This window comes from Diabrotica undecimpunctata, chromosome 11 (assembly GCF_040954645.1).
Source record: "Diabrotica undecimpunctata isolate CICGRU chromosome 11, icDiaUnde3, whole genome shotgun sequence".
Taxonomy (NCBI): domain Eukaryota; kingdom Metazoa; phylum Arthropoda; class Insecta; order Coleoptera; family Chrysomelidae; genus Diabrotica; species Diabrotica undecimpunctata.
Genome location: NC_092813.1, coordinates 2,385,369 through 2,397,657, shown reverse-complemented (window position 1 = coordinate 2,397,657; position 12,289 = coordinate 2,385,369). Strand labels below are relative to the sequence as shown.

The 12,289-nt window shown below is 33.2% G+C and overlaps 1 long non-coding RNA gene across 1 annotated transcript in view; it reads left to right on the top strand.

Moving 5' to 3' along the window:
* The first annotated feature begins 8,520 nt into the window (after positions 1–8,520).
* Positions 8,521–12,289, top strand: part of LOC140452985 (uncharacterized) — a 52,624-nt gene continuing 48,855 nt past the window's right edge. Inside the window, exon 1 of the long non-coding RNA XR_011952275.1 lies at positions 8,521–8,937. This is a non-coding gene — a long non-coding RNA (uncharacterized lncRNA). The remainder of the gene's footprint in view (positions 8,938–12,289) is intronic.

Genomic DNA, 12,289 nt, shown 5'->3' with positions numbered 1-12,289 from the left:
ATGGACATAGTTCCAAGTTATGATCTATCTTCAGATCATTCACCAATTATTGCAACAATTAGCACATGCGTTATTAACAAACAACCTACTCCAAAACTGCATGGACCTAGAACAGATTGGAACCTTTACCGAAAAATACTGGATGAAAACATTAAACTAAATGTAAGACTAAAAAGCCCTTCAGAAATAGAAGCAGCTACAAACAACCTTATAACTTTATTGCAAAACGCTGCAAAAGAAGCGACACCGAACGATGCAGATAAAAATAAAATCGAGAAAAGAATAAATATTCCATAAGAAATTAAAAGCCCCATTGCTGTAAAAAGAAGAGCAAGAGCCAAATGGCAACAAAGTCGGAACCCAGCGGATAAAACGTTTTACAATCGCTTAACCAATAAATTAAAAACACAACTAAAAATTGCAAGAGAATGGTCAGTCAAAAAATATGTAACACAACTTAATAGATACGACCATTCAATATGGAAACCAATCAAATCATTCTTAAAACCTCAAGCAATATCCCCACCAGTAAGAAAAACCACAGACACACAGAACCAATGGGCAAGAAGCGATAAAGAAAAATCAGAATTATTTGCTGAACATTTAGCAACAGTATTCCAACCACACAACAATGAAGAAGATCAAGAAATTATTAATTATTTAAACTCAGAACAACCATCAGTAAATCCAATAAAATTAACAACACCCAAAAAAGTTAAAGAAAAAATCTTAAGACTGAATATCAAAAAGTTACCAGGAATTGACCTAATAACACCAAAAATGCTAAAAGAATTACCAAAAAAAGGGTATAGTAATCCTTACATATATATTTAACGCAACATTAAGATGTAATTATTGGCCTAACAATCTAAAAATTGCAGAAATACTATTATTCCCAAAACCAGGAAAGGATCCAAGTGAAGTCTCATCCTATCAACTTATCAGTCTGTTATCAACAATCTCCAAATTACTAGAAAAACTTTTAATAAAAAGAATAGATCCAGACTTTACAGGCGCAGATTGGATACCAAATTATTAGTTTGGATTTCGACGAGAACACTCAACTATCCAGCAATGCCACCGAATAACCGATAAAATCAATACCGCATCAGAAGAAAAGGAATATTGCCCGATGGTATCACTAGATGTACGTCAAGCTTTTGATAAGGTTTGGCATAAAGGACTTCTTTATAAAATTAAACAAATATTACCACCATTCTTTCGAATACTTACATCATACTTGGAAAACCGACAGTTTAGAACAAAAGTAAATGGAGAAATATCCAAAACGCATCCCATTAAGGCGGGAATTCCACAGGGAAGCATCCTGGGACCTTTATTATATTGATTATATACGTCTGATCTACCAACATCACATAACGTAACAATTGGCACATTTGCAGATGACACAGTAGCACTTACAAGTCACAAACACATTAACATAGCTACACAACAACTCCAAGACTATTTGTATGATCTTGAAAACTGGCTAAAACAATGGAAAATAAAAATAAATGAAAACAAGTCAACCCACGTAACTTTTACTTTACGACAAGAAACACCACCACCAATATATATCAACAATGAGGAAATACCCAGGACTAAAACAACCAAATACCTAGGGCTACACCTGTACCAAACCCTGTGTTGGAAAGAACACATCACCAAAAAAAGAAAACAAATACAACTAAGATAAAAAGAAATCAATTGGTTAATTGGAAAAAACTCCAAGCTGTCAATAAATAATAAAATTCTAATTTATAAAACAGTTATCAAACCAATATGGACATATGGCATAGAGCTATGGGGCTGTAGTAGTAAATCTAATATTGCTTTTATGGAAAGATGCCAATCAAAAATCTTAAGAGCAATTGTTGATGCACCCTGGTACGTAACCAACCAAAGAATCTATGAGGATCTCAATATCTCAACAGTGAAAGAAGTATACCAGCAAAAGAAATTACAATACATTCAAAAAGTGAACACACACTCCAATCCATTAATTTCCGCAATACCTCAACATCGAGTTATCAGAAGACTAAAGCGACGTTGGCCAACAGACCAGTAACATGGACCCGTGATTCTCTCACTGGAGGGAACCACATCACGCCAGAACCAAGGGACAGGACCCAAACTCATCACATTAACTTATAGAATACATTGTTTTATTCTGATTGTTAATTTATTAGTTATAATAAAAAAAATGGTTGAACGTATAATACCTTGGTCTTTTGAAGGATATTTGAAACTGTTTAATGCATTGGAGTAAGATACATGTGACGTAGTGGGTATATTTCGTGATGTAGTAGCTGATTCCGGTTCATCCATCTTCCCGCTGAGAATTTACGTACATTGGCACAGAGAATCTGAAGCCGGACCTGGCCACTTAACCCATTAGCGCTCAGTGGCAACTTTAGTTGCCAGTGACTTTCAACACCCGTAAAATCTCTTGTGTATTGTGTGTGACCTATTTTTAAGTAGTATATAATTTTTAGCATGTCCACATGTATTTATAACCTACAAATTTGGTTGTAAACTTGTTAGGTACTCGTTAGTATTTATTTCAATATTAGAGTTTTGCAGCAACCAAACTTAGTCCTAAAAAATGTAAGTATTTTTTAGTTAATTTATAATATTTTGTGTTCATACTCAATTCATTTTAAACCAAAGGTTTATTATATATACTGATCTAAGAAAATTAACTGTTCATTAAATTATAACATAATTATGGTACCCTAAATTCACGTGGCAACTTTAGTTGCCACTGAGCACTAGAATGATTTATTTTTTTCTTTTAGGTCTGAAGATAATACGTTTAGCGTAGATGAAATTATGAAAGCTTGTGAAGAAAATTACGGATCAAGTTTTTTTAGAAGAATCAGGTCTGTAGGAATAGTTCCTCCTATAGAATCTGCTGAAGCTGATACAGACGAAGATTCAGATTTATCAGATGACGAAACTGAAGGAAATCCAAATCATTTACCAGGTAGAATCCTCAGATCAGAAGCAATTGTTGAGTTGGATGAGGAAATTGTTGAAAATCATTCAAACAGTACAGTAAATATCTGTTTGGATGAGAAAAATATTGATTTATCACAGCCAGGTACTTCAAAACCTATTGGAAATAAAAAGCGAAAAGTAATTGCATCTTCAAACAGTGTTTGGTCTCAAAATAAAGAAAACAGTTGGAATTTACCTGCCGTTACTATACCCTCTGGACCATCGACTATGGAATTTTTGAAAAACTCAGTAAATTCTCCACTTCAAGCTTTCAAATGCTTTTTTCCTGATACTCTAATTGAACATATCATTACACAAACTAATCTTTATGCCGGACAAAAGGGAGTGCATAGTTTAAATGTAAGTTATGATGAAATTTCTGTCTTCTTGGGAATAATCTTATTATCTGGTTACCACCAACTGCCGAGTAAGCGGATGTATTGGCAAAATGAACCTGACTGCAAGGTAGCTATAGTTGCAGAAGCAATGCGAAGACGTCCATTTGAGGATATATTACGGTATCTCCATCTAAATGATAACTCGCAGATAAACACTGACAGGTTTTACAAGGTCCGCCCTCTGTTTGATTATCTAAATAATTCATTCAAGCAAGTACCAGTTGGAAATTCAGTTGCTATAGATGAGAGCATAGTCCCGTATTTAGGACGTCATCCTACAAAACAATTTATACGGGGCAAACCTATTCGTTTTGGGTTTAAATTGTGGGTTTTGCAAGCCCTAATGGATTTGTGTCTCATGCTGAACCATACTGCGGTGCACATACAAAGCTTCCTGATACGGGACTCGGACAAGGAGGAAATGTAGTACTAGGACTTGCTGAATATGCCAACGTTCCTAGCGGGACTAAATTATATTTTGACAATTTATTCACTTCTGTGTCCTTACTTGAAGAACTGTCTAAACGAGACTTGGGGGAACTGGAACATTGCGAGAAAATAGAATAGCAAAGTTAATGAATTTACCTCCGAAAGAACCTTTCAAGAAATGTGATAGAGGGACGACACATTCCACATCTAATGGAAAGCTAACAGCCATTAGATGGAATGACAATGCTGTTGTAACAGTATTATCAAACTGCCACACAGAAGTGCCGTTTAAAAATGTTCAGCGGTTTAGTAAACGTAAAAAAAAGAAGATGATGATTAAAATGCCTGATGCCATTTTCCACTATAATTCTAATATGGGAGGTGTTGACCTAAATGATCAGTTCACTGCTCAATATAGATGCAAAATTCGCAATAAAAAATGGTGGTGGCCACTCTATGCTTGGTCTGTGGATGAATGTTGTGTTCAAGGTTGGCTTCTATATAGGCTTGTAGGTCACGAATTACCCTTATGGTAATTCGTGACAAATTTAGAAGACAAGTAGTATTACAGCTTCTTACAAAATATGGTTGTTCTCCAACTAAACCCGGGCCGCATACATCGTTTTCCACTTCCGCTGTTTTGGAAGATCTAAGAACGGACAAGAAAAATCACATTATCGCGAATGGAGACTCAAAGTACCGCAGATGTAAAATGTGTCAAAGAAGAACAACATACTTGTGTAATAAATGTAATGTACCCCTACATGTGACTTGCTTTGAACTTTCCATAAATAATTTCCATAATATGTATCTCTAGTTTTGTTAAATCACGATTAGTTTTTAATACATTTCTATTACATAGAAAATTTTTGGTTATTACCAAACCGTAAGCGCTCAGTGGCAACTAAAGTTGCCACTCATTTTGACAACCTTTTGACAGACCTTGATTTTTTTATGTATTTTTTAGTAAATATGTAACACTATTTGTAATAAAATCTATAAAAAAATTTACAACTTTCAAACTTTTTTAGTTCTGAGCACTAATGGGTTAATAAAATTGAACAGCAGCCTAGCCTAATTACTTGTTAGAAGCAAGAACCAGCAAAAAGTTGTTGTCGATAATCGATAAGTTGAATTGAAATCGATAAAATATTTTGCCTTTTAAATTTCCGCTTTTTGTAAATTCTCATCTTTCACTCGGTTACAAAGAGTAATTGCATATTGCAATAGGTATATTTACAACCTTAAAAATAATTAAAACATTAAAGTCAATGATCTTGTACTCCTAATCGATGACAACGCTCCTCCTCTAAAATGGCCACTGGCAAGAGTAATCGAAACAATGCCAGGTAAAGACGGCAGGGTTAAAAACTAAGAACTAAAGACGGAGCATTTAAAAGATCTATTGTTAAAGTATGTCCTTTACCTCATACTCATTTAGATGTAGGTCACATCAACCGGGGGACTATGTTGCGTAACAACAATATCTAATATTTTTATTTTATTTTTGTATCATATCATTATATCCTACTGTATATTAGTTTAAGATTTATAAAATTCTCTGTACCATCCAATAATCTGTACGGCGCCGATAACTTGCATTCAAATAACTTTCTAGACATAAGCTTCTAAAATCGTCAAAGAATCATAACAATGAAAGGATTTGCAATTCCAAATTATCGGTTTGAGTCATTTGAAATTTCCCAACATTAACGAAAATTACCCTTCTTAGGTAATTGTAATAATAAAATGAAAGTCGAAGGTATTTTAAATGTAAACATATCCTTCAGATACGTTGAGGGGTTCAGGGGGAGATTTCTGTATGTTAAGAAACGATTACTAGCCGAGTGATTGAAATCAGTTTTCATCAGTTTGAATCCAGCATTGGATGAGCTATAGGCTCCAGTCCGCGCCAGCCGCACCTCAGAAGGTTCAGCAAAGTCGGTATATTAATAAGTTTTACTAAGTTCGTGTCAATATTGTATCACCGACAAGTTATCTAGTTTTGTAGTTTCTTAAAGTTTAGTTTCATAAATCAGCTATCGTAAGCAAGTCACCGGCGTCCACAATACGTTGTTGTAATTGTTTTAACAGACATGTTAAAACGTTCTTTTCGAAACTTTCATTTGTCCCAGTTTTCTGGGTGGTCCTTCAAAGAAGTAAAGTGAACCTATTTCCCTAAGGAGAAAACTTGTTCCTCAAGGGAAAAAACCAGCGACCTATGACTGGTGCACGAAACAAAGGCATCAGGATAAGGTTTAAGAACAAACACACCAGCATCTTTGCTCAACTATTAAGTGCAAAACACATTAAAGACAGTTGTTTGGACTATCATCAAGATATTATGGATGAACTTTTCAAATCGTGGTTTAGAAATAACTTATTGCCAAATTTAGCAGACAACAGTGTTATTGTTTTAGATAATGCATCATATCATTCTAGACAACTTAAAATTCCGAATTGCAAGATTTTTTATTATCACAAGATTTATATTTTGAAGATTGGTACACTAAAAACCAATTAGTAGAGGTACTTAACACAAAATTATTTGTAAAGGAATATATTATTGATGATGCAGCAAGAAAAAATGGACATATTATTATAACTTTAAGACTACCACCATATTACTGCGTTTCAAATCCAATAGAGTTGTTATGGTCTCAACTGAAATATAATGTGAGACAAAAAAATGTAAATGCAAAATGTTAAAACACTGTCGTGAAACTAATAGATTCTGAATATAAAAATATCTCTGAGGATAACTGGAAGAAAGCAATAGAGCACGTAAAAAATATCGAAAAAGAATATCTTAAAAACATTCGTGTTTTAAATAAAATTATTATCAATGTGAAGAACAGTGATTCAAAGGAAGAAAGTGACGAAGTGTAATACCAAGACAACTTTCTCTCAATACTGAGCTTATCCGGAATATTTTCTTACATAATCAGATCTAGGGATTATCGACATATGTTCAACACCAAACTACTGCTTCAATTTTTTAAGAAAAACGTGGCCTTATTATGAAAACTTCACTTATTGTTGCAATATCTATATCTTTGAAAATCAGTTCTTAGGAGAAAATAATAATGTAAGTAAGTGTTGACTAGAAAAACTTTTAATTTTTACTTCAAGGTTTTATAAATTATTTAAATATATATTTTTTATCTTTAAGTGCCTACCGTTCGCTCAATTATTAATTAGTTTTTGTATATTAACCAATTATTGTTTGAACATTTTATAGAAAATGCATTGTAGAAATATGATTAAAGTAATTTAAACTTACACAAAATCATCAATACATACAATTTTCTAAGAACCTATTTCTTATAAAATATACCATATTATTATAATTCATTTAGGTCGGTACTATTCTGTTCCTCACTGATCATAGTGCTGCTTATCGCATTTTTCTCAAATAAATATAACCGACCTATACAAAATACTACATTTAATGATTAAACGTGACTATTGAAACGTAATAATTACAATAATGATAAAAATATTGATTTCTTCCTTTTTATAACATCGGACATCGGAATCTGCTGATTCTTAATAGTAGGGGAGCTTATTTCCCCTCCCTCCATTGGTTGGGACTTCGTCCTCGAATTTTTGGTTACTTCGGCTATCAGCTCGTCCAATATCTAGATCTGGGCAGGATGCAATTTTTCTCCAAATAGGATTTTGGATTTCTTTTCTTAATTAGGAAGATTATTAGGAAAGCTAAAATAGGTAAAAATATTATAACAGAAGTGGTGCTCAGTCCTATTGATAATCGGGGTAGTACTTCTATGGTATCTAGTGGTTAAATTTGGCCATGTGTCTCTGGGATTGTTAACTTTTCGATTTTCATCTCATGGTTTGGTATCAATTTTATTGGAACAATTTTTGGAATGGAAATGTCTCGTGACGTCTTCAATCATTATTGGCAAATCTGTCGTCAAGAGGCTGGTTGAATTAATTTCTATCTGCTGGATTCTCATCGGGTAAACTATTCCTAGCAATATGACTTTGCTGGTCTCTTGGAAAAAGTTCTGTGTGATTAATGTTTTTGTGTAATTATCTACATTGAGTATGTTACATTTGGATTGTACATAGTTGAAACAAACTATGTTATCGCCTTGTCCTATACAAGTGTCGAACCATTTATTATGTGTATAGTAGCTTGCAGGTGGCAGAATCATAACATGATCTTTTTTTGGAATGGGGTAGATTTTATAGGTAGTGTAAGGAATTTCATGAAGCATAGGGATTTTAATTATTATGAGCATTGTATTTGAAGTTACACAAACTAAAGTTTTTGTTGACTCATAAGTGAATTAAGTTGATAAGGGTGTTCCCTACTATTGGGGATTGAATTTCTGGGATAAATTTTGAGAAGGATTTGTTTAAGGTCTATTATTTCCTTTAAAGTGAATAATTCTATATTAGAGATATTAAGTTCAGATAAGGTAATGGTTTTAATAAGTTTCATTAGAAATTCGTTTATATTTTGGAGATTTATTATCTCATTGTGTAGAATGATATAGCTGTCGAAATCAGCTGATAATTTGTTAAGTGCAGATATGAGAATTGAATTATCAGAATTTAGTTTTTCTAAAAGTTTATCGAATCTCGTGTTAAAAGAGTTTCAATAAGATATTTGGCTATTAAATTTTTTAATAATTTCATTTTGTTTATTTTCTAAAGAGATTATGTGTGATTTTAATAAGTTAAGTCAGAGTCGTCTGGATTTCCAGTCACGTATTTGATGGCTGTACCTAGAAAATTAAAAAGTCCGCGTTTCTGTTTTCGCGTAATCTTGTGTAGATCTTTTGTTTGTTCTTGTATGTGAGTGTATTGGGAGTACAGTAGCGAGAGAGGTGCATTTTTGAAGTGATCTCTGAAATAGCTTGTCGGACTAGCGTCAATAGTGTCGGATAGCTTGTCTAGTAGAATGTGAAGAGTGTCTGTGGTAGTGTGAGATTTCTCTTGATTGCCTATCTCTTCAGCATAGTAACCGTTATTCTCCTGAATACTGAGTGGATGGACCAGGGCGAGGATTGTCCTGTGAAAAATTTGGGTCTTGAGTAGGTTTGTCCACATGTTTTCGTATTCGTTTTACATATTTAAGGTGAGTGCTTGTTAAATTTTGTTTATCTGTTTTACCAATAATTTTTGTTTTGTCTTGTTTTTCTGGATGAATAGTGGAGAAAGGGGCTTGTAATTTAGACTTATGTTTTTTCTTAGAAACATATTGGGATTTTGTAAGGTCTATTTCCGGAATATCTTCGGCGTTTTCGTTTTATCTATCTAAAAGTTATTGTATTTTTTGCTTTTGTTTATTATATAGTTCTGCAATAAAGGGTTGGAGTTCTTCTTCATGTCTTTGATTACATGTTTCGTACATTGAAAGATCAAAGTCGAAATGTATTTCTTCTGCATAGGGTCCATACAGAATTGAGAAAGGGGAATAATCTGTGGAACTGTGGATTGATTGGTTGTAAATGAGAATGGCAAGTGTTAGAATGTCATCTAACGAATCATTTGGATTTTGGGAAGTAAGGGCCTAAGTTTTTTAATAAGAGTTGAATGAAAGCGCTCTACTAGAGAGTTTGAAGAAAAAATGTTTACTGTTGTAAAATGTATTTCGATTTTGTGAATATTTAGGAATTCTTTAATGACTGCGGAATTGAATTCGGTGCCGCTGTCGCATACAATTTTCGATGGATAATTGTGGTGCAAAAAGTAGTGTCTAAATTTATTTAGAATGGAAATGGAAGTTTTGTCGGTAAGCTTACAGCATTGACCGTATTTGGAAAAAGAATCTATTATTGTGAGATACAGGTTTTTATTGCAGTGGAATAGATCGATATTTAATATCAAAAGGTTTTTGACCTACAATGGTCCTAATTGGGGAAGTTTGTAAGGACGTTGTTCGTATTTATTTTTTAGGCAAATTTCGCATTTTTTGATAAAATTAGAAATAGTTGTCTGCATTGAGGGCCAATAAAATTTTTGTTTTAAATATTTGTAAGTTTTAATCATTCCGTTGTGGTTTTCTACGTAATATTTCTTTATGCATTATATTTGTGAGTTTTCTTCTTCTATGTCCTGAAGTAGTATAATCCAAAATATTGCTTTGACTGTGGAATTTATTTTTTCTTTAAAATAGTTACCGATAAAAGGTCTAAATTCGTGAGAGATTGTTATTGCAAATTTTTGGTTTGGTCTAAGGATATTTTGGAAGGTATTTGCTATTACTGTTTTCCAATTTTTTGTTAAAGTGATAGTGTAACGGTGTTTGTTAAAAATTCTTTTGTATTTTATTTCAAAATTATTTGACTCTGGTTTGAAAATAATTTGGTTTGAGGATAAATTAATTTGGTTCAGGTGAAATCTCTATTCCTGTGATAGGGTTCTCAACTGATATATGTTGTGTATTAGTACTGTTTTGTAAGTTAACAAAGTCGGCGAGGAAATCGTCAATGTCGAAATTGTCTGGTCGTTCAGCACATTCTGAACCATAGCTTAGGGCATTTATTTGGACTTGGCTAAGAGCATCAGCGACTTGATTCTCTTTGCCTTTTTTATATTTAAACTTTAATCAGATAAAAGGCATATATCGAGCACAGTTTAATTTAATCTTGCCCAAGTACTTTCGATCCCTAGATCATCTTCACATTCTGTCTCCGGCTTCTGCACGTAATGTAGCCTTTCTTAAATAATTTTAAAGTGTTTGTTTGTCCTTTTGTAGTGTAGTGTGATGTACATTTATAAGTTTATGACATTTTGTTCTTGTCGGATAGGCCGCAATTGACGAAATGCCCCTGAAGATGATCTAGGGATCGAAAGTACTTGGGCAAGATTAAATTAAACTGTGCTCGATATATGCCTTTTATCTGATCAAAGTTCATTTATTCGAGCACTCAACCTTATATTTATTTTTTTTTTTTATTTTACTTCAAAACCACATTCTTCTAGTTTAAGTCTCCATATGGCTAGTCTAGAAGTTGGATCTGTTTCTACAGAGAATTTTTGATTGTATATATACATACGGAAGTATTTACAAGAATCTAGTATGGCTAAAATTTCTTTTTCGATGGTGGAGTAGTTTTGTTCTGCGGAATTAAAAGTTCGAGAATAGTAGGCAATAGGGTGGTTATTTTGAGATAATACTGATCCTATAGCTATATTAGAGGCATCTGTAGTCAGTACAAAAAGCTTTTCGAAGTCTGGGTATTGTAAATCTGGGGAATCAGTTAAAAAATTGTTTGCATTCTGCAAAACATTCTAAATAATTTGGATAAGTAGGGTCAATAGTTGCTCCTTTTCGAGTACACCTCGAAAATGGGGACGTTATTTTTGCAAAATTTGGTATAAATCTTCGGTAGTAACCGATTAAACCAAGAAATGATTTAATTTCTTTTACTGTTTTTGGTAGAGGGTATTTTTGTATAGCTTCGATTTTTGCTGGGTTAGGTTTGATTCCTTTGGTTGTCACTACGTTATCTAAGAAAGAAAGTTCTTTCGTGAAAAGTTCTGATTTGTCTAACTGAATTTTTAAATTATTTTTTCTGAAAGTGCCAAAAATAGTTACAATATGAATTTTGAAGCGTTTTTGCAGTGACTTAGAAAAAATAATGACATCGTCCATGTAGACGAAGCAAAACTTATGAATAAAGGGTCTAATTTCTTCATTATTTAATTGAGAAGTGCGTATCGAATTTTCATTGAAACCTGAGACAATGTTTGCTATTTCATAATTACAGAAGTTCTCAACTTCAATTCTCTTATTAAATTTCATAGGCCTCGGTAATTCGATAGTCTCTATAAAACCATTTTGCAACGTGAATAGAATGGGGAATTTTAAAACCTTGAAATTGTCATTCAGGGAAAATAACGTCGCCATTATGAATGTTTACGGGAAATTTCTGATATAGTGTTTGAAATGGAATACTGACATGAGGATTCTCAAAGGTTAATGTATAAGTCGCATAATTAATAGTGGCATGGAATCTTTTTAAGTCGTAATTTCCTAGGAGAATATCAAAATATTGGCTGAAATCGGCGATTTTTACGTCGAATGTCTGTGGAATTCCATATTCCATAAATAGTGGCGTCTTAATATTTAATTCATGCTTGGAAGTAATTTTCATTGATGTTAGCGAAAAAGGTTTTCGATAAATATGTTTTTTATGAAATAGTTTGAGAGCTCGCGGGTTTATAATTACATGGAAACCGCCTGTGTCAATCAAAACGCGTAGATGTGTTTTGGGTGTGACGAAGCAGGCAACCCAGGGGAACTTTCAATATTATGTAGGTTTATACAGGGGGTGGATGATCGTGTAACGGGATGGCTTGAAAATCCTGATGATTTTCATCATGCAATTCGGGCTCTTGTTCGGATTCATAATTTTCGAAATCGTTTTCAAAATATTGGATGTCATTCGAGTCTATATTAAAATTGTGGCTTCTATTCGTTG